This window comes from Sorex fumeus, unplaced genomic scaffold (genome assembly GCF_029834395.1).
Source record: "Sorex fumeus unplaced genomic scaffold, SorFum_2.1 ptg000038l, whole genome shotgun sequence".
NCBI classification, from domain to species: domain Eukaryota; kingdom Metazoa; phylum Chordata; class Mammalia; order Eulipotyphla; family Soricidae; genus Sorex; species Sorex fumeus.
In genome coordinates, this window is record NW_026606095.1 from 8,382,322 (window position 1) to 8,389,136 (window position 6,815).

The following is a 6,815-nucleotide window of genomic DNA, read 5'->3' on the forward strand; positions in this document are numbered from 1 at the left end:
TTATTTATGATTTTGTTACCAACACAATTTTGTATTTCAATTTCCTCCATATCAAGTGAAAAATACTACTTATATTCGAGTATTTAGCTTTCTATAGTAATATTTTTTTTTTATTAGTGAAGTACCATGAGGTACAGTTGTAGATTTACAAATCTTTGTGCTTGAGTTTCGGTCATACAATGATCAAATACCCATCCCTCCACCAGTGCCCATTTCCCCCCACCCCCCTCCCACCCTGCCTCTGTGGCAGGGCATTCCCCTGTGTTCTCTCTCTCCTTTTGGGTGTTGTGGTCTGCAAAAGAGGCATTGAGTGGCAATCATGTTCAGTCCATAGTCTACTTTCAACATGCATTTCCCCTCCTGGAAGGATCCTCCAAACACCCTTTATTTGGTGTTCCCTTCTCTATCTGAACTGCCCTTTCCCCTAGAATATCCGGCTGGCCTCTAAGCTATGGAGTAATCCTCCTGGTGTTGATCTCAGCTATTCTTAGGTATTGATCTCATATTTTGTTGCTTTATATCCCCCAGATGAATGCAATTTTTCTATGTCTATCCCTCTCTTTCTGACTCATTTCGCTTAGCATGATACTTTCCATATTGTACCACTTGTATGTAAATTTCATGACTTCATCTTTTCTAAGAGCTACATAGTACTCCATTGTGTAGATGTACCAAAGTTTCTTTAACCAGTCATCTGTTCTTGGGCACTCAGGTTTCTTCCAGTTTCTGGCTATTGTAAAGAGTGCTGCAATGAACAAACAAGTGTAGATGTCACTTCGATTACACATTTTTGCCTCTCTGGGGTATATTCCCAGGAGTGGTATTGCTGGGTCAAATGGGAGCTCAATTTCTAATTTTTTGAGAAACGTCCATACTATTTTCCAAAAGGGCTGAACTAGTCGGCATTCCCACCAACAGTGAAGGAGTGTCCCTTTCTCGCCACATCCACGCCAGCATCGGTTGCTTTTGTTCTTTTGAATGTGGGCCAGTCTCTGAGGTGTGAGATGGTATCTCATTGTGGTTTTGATCTGCATCTCCCTGATGATTAATGATGTAGAGCATTTTCTCATGTGCTTTTTTGCCATTCGGATTTCTTCTTTGAGAAAGTTTCTGTTCATTTCATTGCCCCATTTTTGGATGGGGTTGGATGTTTTCTTCTTGTGGAGTTCACCCAGTATTTTGTATATCCTGGATATCAACCCCTTGTCAGATGTGTATTCGGTGAATATCCTTTCCCATTCTGTAGACTGTCTTTGTATTTTGGTCACTGTTTCTTTGGAGGTGCAGAAGCTTCTTAGTTTAAGATAGTCCCATTTATCTATCTCTGTTTTCACCTGCTCGGCCAATGGCGTGGCATCTTTGAAAGTACCATTAGCCTCAATGTCATGGAGGGTTTTGCCAACTTTGTCTTCAATGTACCTTATGGTGTCTGGTCTGATGTTGAGGTCTTTAATCCATTTTGATCTTATTTTTGTACATGGTGTTAGACAGAGTTCTGAGCCCATTTTTTTTTCATGTAGCCATCCAGTGATGCCAGCACAATTTGTTAAAGAGGCTTTCCTTACTCCACTTCACATTTCTTGCACCTTTATCAAAGATTAGATGACCATATGATTGAGGGGAGATGTCAGTGTATTCAACCCTGTTCCATTGGTCTGCAGTTCTGCTTTTGTTCCAGTACCATGCTGTTTTAATTATTACTGCTTCGTAGTAGAGTTTGAAGTTAGGGAGGTTGATTCCTCCCATTTTCTTTCTCCCAAGAATTGCTTTAGCTATTCGTGGGGGCTTATTGTTCCATATAAATTTCAGGAGTGTTTGCTCCATTTCTTTGAAGAATGTCATGGGTATCCTTATAGGGATTGCATTGAATTTATACAATGCTTTTGGTAGTATTGCCATTTTGACAATGTTAAGTCTCCCGACCCATGAGCAGGGGATATCTTTCCATTTCCCCATGTCCTCTTTTATTTCCTGAAGTAGCATTTTGTAGTTTTCTTTGTACAGGTCCTTTACTTCCTTAGTTAAGCTGATTCCTAGGTACTTGATTTTCTGGGGCACAATTGTGAACGGGATTGTTTTTTTTTTTTCATGTTGCTTTCTTCTCTCTCACTGTTTGCGTATAGGAAAGCCATGGACTTTTGGGTATTGATTTTATAGCCTGCAACTTTACTATACGAGTCTATTGTTTCTAGGAGTTTTTTGGTGGAGGTTATTGGGTTCTCTAAGTATAGTAACATATCATCTGCGAATAGTGAGAGCTTGATTTCTTCCTTTCCTACCTGAATGCCCTTAATATTCTATAGTAATATTCTTGGTCTACTTAGAGGGTGGGGTCTTCATATGGTCCATAGACTATGTAAACTATTAGTAATTGAATATAACTTAAGATTGGAAGACTTTTGGCGCATATGCTGCCCGAGCCCATGTGCTTCTTATGCCCACGTGGCAGAGCACACATGGTGCCCAAGCACATGTGTTGCCCGCATCTCCCCTCTTGAGATGTGTACTTTCATGCTTTGGTGTCTAATGCTACGATGTGTGTAGGGGCTCTTTCCGCTCTTAGAGAAGCCCATGTTCTCTCTTGAGTCTGTTACTCTCTCTCTTCCTCTCCATTCCCCCGCTTTTCTGCTTATCCCTTTCTCTTCCGCTCCCAAAACCTCCAAATAAAATCTGTTACTTCATTGCTTGTCTACTCCTGAAATTCTTTTCTGCAAGCGAGACAAGAATCCAGTAACCCTTGGTCCCTGGTGGCAGAGGCGGTTGAGCAGAAAGTGACTGTCTTTCTCCTCCCCACTTCAAATAAGTCAGCCAGGGGGCCCACCGACATCGAAGGGACCATATGGTATGCCGGGGATTGAACCCGGGTTGGCCGCGTGCAAGGCAAAGGCCTTACCCCGTGTGCTATCGCTCCAGCCCCAGCCTGGGTCCTCTCTTGAGTGTGTTACTTTGTCTCTCTTTTACTCTCCACTCTCTCCCACTTTCTCTTACTACTTCCCTTCAAAAAACCTCCAAATAAAATCTGTTTCACTTAAAAAAAATTGGAAGACTTTTCCTAAAGATTTTTAGTGTTTTTGTTTATAAATATTTTAAAAACTTTTTATGACACATCTAGCAATGCTCAGGGTTACTCCTGGCTCTGCACTCAGAAATTACTCCTAGTGGTATTCGAGGAACAATATGGGATGCTGGGGATTGAACCCAGGTTGTTTATAGGCAAGAAAAACACACACCCCACTGTATTATTGCTTCAGCCCCTGTATTATTATTTTTTTTGGTAGTAAGACACACATCAGTATCCTAACTATCAAAGATGTAAGATGTTACAACGGGTATCGCTCTGGCTCCTGTACTTAATTTTAATTATTTACTTTTCCTATAATTTTAAAATTATAATTTCTAAGGCCATAATCCCCTTTTATATACATACTCTCCAATAGCAAATATATACCACGCAAATACAACATGTGCCACATTCAGATATACCAACTTTCTTTTTTATACCTAATTTCAGTAACATGGTTACATACATTTATACATACCATCTTCTTTTTTAATCCTAGATGCAGTAACATATAACCACTTGACATCTGGGGACCAGGTAATGATTTGCTCTACTTTTTGGAGGTAGAATCTTTTAAAGCCAAATGAACTAAGACACAGAGAAACGTGAAATGCCACATTAGTAATAACTACGAATGCTGCATTTTTTTTCATGCCATCTGTCAATATTCACTCTTTTTTGGCTAATTTCTTTGGTATAAACTCTTAATAAAAATATCTTAGAGGTCATATTTTGTACCATCCATGTAAAGACTTCCCTATGTCTCTTCATATTAGATTTGCTTAAAGTGAATGATAATGTGAGCAGTTAAGGAATGTCTGTGAGGTTATACCTGAACTTTGGATAACAACAATTTAAAGGAAAACCACTGTAGCACTGCAGCACTGTCCTCTTGTTGTTCATGGATTTGCTTGACTGGGTACCAGTAACGACTTGTTGTTACTGTTTTTGGCATATCAAATATGCCTTCGGGAGCTTGCTAGGTTCTGCCGTGCGGGTGGGATGCTCTCGGTAGCTTGTCGGGCTCTCAGAGAGGGACAGAGGAATTGAACCCGAGTCGACCGCTTACAAGGCAAATGCCCTACCTGTTGTCCTATCGCTCCAGCCCAAGGAATGTCTTTAATTTGGACGTCTTTATTCTCCAATTAGCAGTGTTTAAAATTATTTCAAGGTGGTTTTTTTTAAGCCTGACATGATCTCAATTCTCTTGTAAAAAGCTTTCATTTCCTCTCATTCTAAAAGATTTACTTTAAATTTCCTAAAATTTATTAAATGAGTTTTTATTTTATTGATAAAATTTGTATATCCAATAACACAACAGAACATCTTGAAGAATATCTTGAAGAAAAATTGCAATTTGATTATTCATATATTCATTAAAATACCACATGACATTTGCATATGGAGAAATTGGTTTGGAAAACTAATACTGGAAATGAGAATAACAGTTTTCTCCAATAATTTTCCGCTTGTGAAATATGATCTCACTTATTTGTGGAGTATAAAGAAGCAAAACAAAGGAATAGTGAAGCCAAATGAAAGTAGCCTTTGGAATCTGATCAAGTATTGCCAAGGGGAAAGTGAAGAAACTGAAATTGGGGTAGTTATTGAACGGTGGTGGAGAGATATTGTAACTTTGGTAGCGGATGTGGTGTGGCAGCATGCATTGTGAAGAGTTGTATAATTATAACACTAATGTGGTCTTGCAAAGCAAAATTACCTCAATAAAATCATTTTCATTTCAAATTATTTTATTTGGTTTCTCAGGGAATGTTTATGAGAGTTCAAATCCACTGAAATGATAATAGACTTGGTTGCTCAGCTAAGCCTGAGCACAGAACCCTCTGTTGAGTTTGTCGTGTCTAGAAGTGGCCCCCAGACTCTGAGAATTGATTAGGAAGTTCTCACTCAAACAAGACAAAATGAAACCATAAGCGTTTCAATAATACAGGATCAGTTCATTTCCCTAATTATGTTTGGTGTCTCCTGGTAAAGACACCAAAATATATAATATCATTTTTCTTAAAGGATACATATGTAATCATAATGCTTCTTTAGAAGTCCTAAACTCTAGCTTAAAATGCCAAGAAAGAGCCATGACCACATCCCATCTCTGCCCCCATTTAAGCTCATCTACTGGCCTTGTTACAGAGGCTTAGAAATAAATCTCAAAAGAGATCAACTTGCTGCAAAAATTTCTTGGGTACCAGATCCTTGCTGGGCGGAGATCTCCAGGTGACCTCCAGGGAGAGTGAGGGACAGTGACAGCCCTACCAAAGCCCCTGCAGTCATTCTCATAAAAGCCACCACCATGCCTCCACTCTGTGGAAATATTTAACCAGGTTAAACATCCTGCATTTTCTGCAGGAACATCTGCAAACTCTAACAACACCAACGTCCCAGAAGTAGCACATCAAATTGGATGGGATGTAATGCAGAAGTCAACCAATCTAAACTAACTAAAACATTAACATGAAAGGCTTAACTTGCAACAAATAGGAATCAAATCTAAGATCTCATGTATACAAGGCAAGCATTGCATTTAAATAGGATATAATCCTGCCTAGCAGAAAGGATGTTTTGTGGGAGATCTTGATTTGGACCCCCAAAACATTTATTGTTGATAAGTCCGCCTATAATCCAAACAAGATCATACAAATTGTCTCCTAATGACAATTTGATTTCAATTTGATTTATTTTTAAATTTTTATTAGTGAAACACCATGAGGCAATGTAGACTTACATATTTTTGTGCTTGAGTTTCAATTATATAATGGTTGAGTACCCATCCCTACACCAGTGCCCATTATACACCACCAGTGATCCCAGTATCCCTCCCCACCATACCCCCATTTCACCCAGCCTCTGTGTCAGGGCATTCCCTTTAGTTCTCTCTCTTTTTTTGGGTGCTATGGTTAGAAAAGAGGCATTGAGTGGCAATCATGTTTGGTCTATAGTCTACTTTCAGCATGCATCTCCCATCCTGGGAGGATCCTCCCAACACCCTTTATTTGGTGCTCCCTTCTCTATCTGAGCTGCCTTTTCCTTAGCATGTGCGGCTGGCCTCCAAGCCATGGAGTGAAACTCCTGGTACTTACCTTGGCTATTCTTGGTTGTTCGTCTCCTATTTTGCTACTTATATTCCCTAGATGAATGCAATCTATGTCTTCCCCACTCTTTCTGACTCGTTTCACTCAGCATGATACTTTCCAGGTAGTACCACTTGTATTAAAATTTCATGACTTCGTCTTTTCTAACAGCTGCCTACTACTCCATTGTACAGATGTACCAGTTACTTTAACCAGTCATCTGTTCTCAGGCACTCGAGTTTTCTCATATTTTGGCTATTGTGAACAGTGCAGCATATGAATGAATATAGAAGTGCTGATGTAATTTCGACTATACTTTTTTACCTCTCCTGGATATATTCCCAGGAGTGGTATTGCTGGATCAAATGGGACCTCAATTTCTAATTTTTTGAGAATCGTCCATATTGTTTTCCAAAAGGGCTGAACCAGTCGGCATTCCCACCAGCAGTGAAGAAGAGTCCGTTTCTCACCACATCCCGGCCAACACCTGTTGCTTTTGTTCTTTTGGATGTGGGCCACTCTCTGTGGTGTGAAATGATATATCTCATTGTTGTTTTGATCTGCATCTCCCTGATGATTGGTGACGTAGAGCATTTTCTCATGTGCCTTTCAGCCATATGAATTTCTTCTTTGAGAATATTTGTGTTCATTTCATCGCACCATTT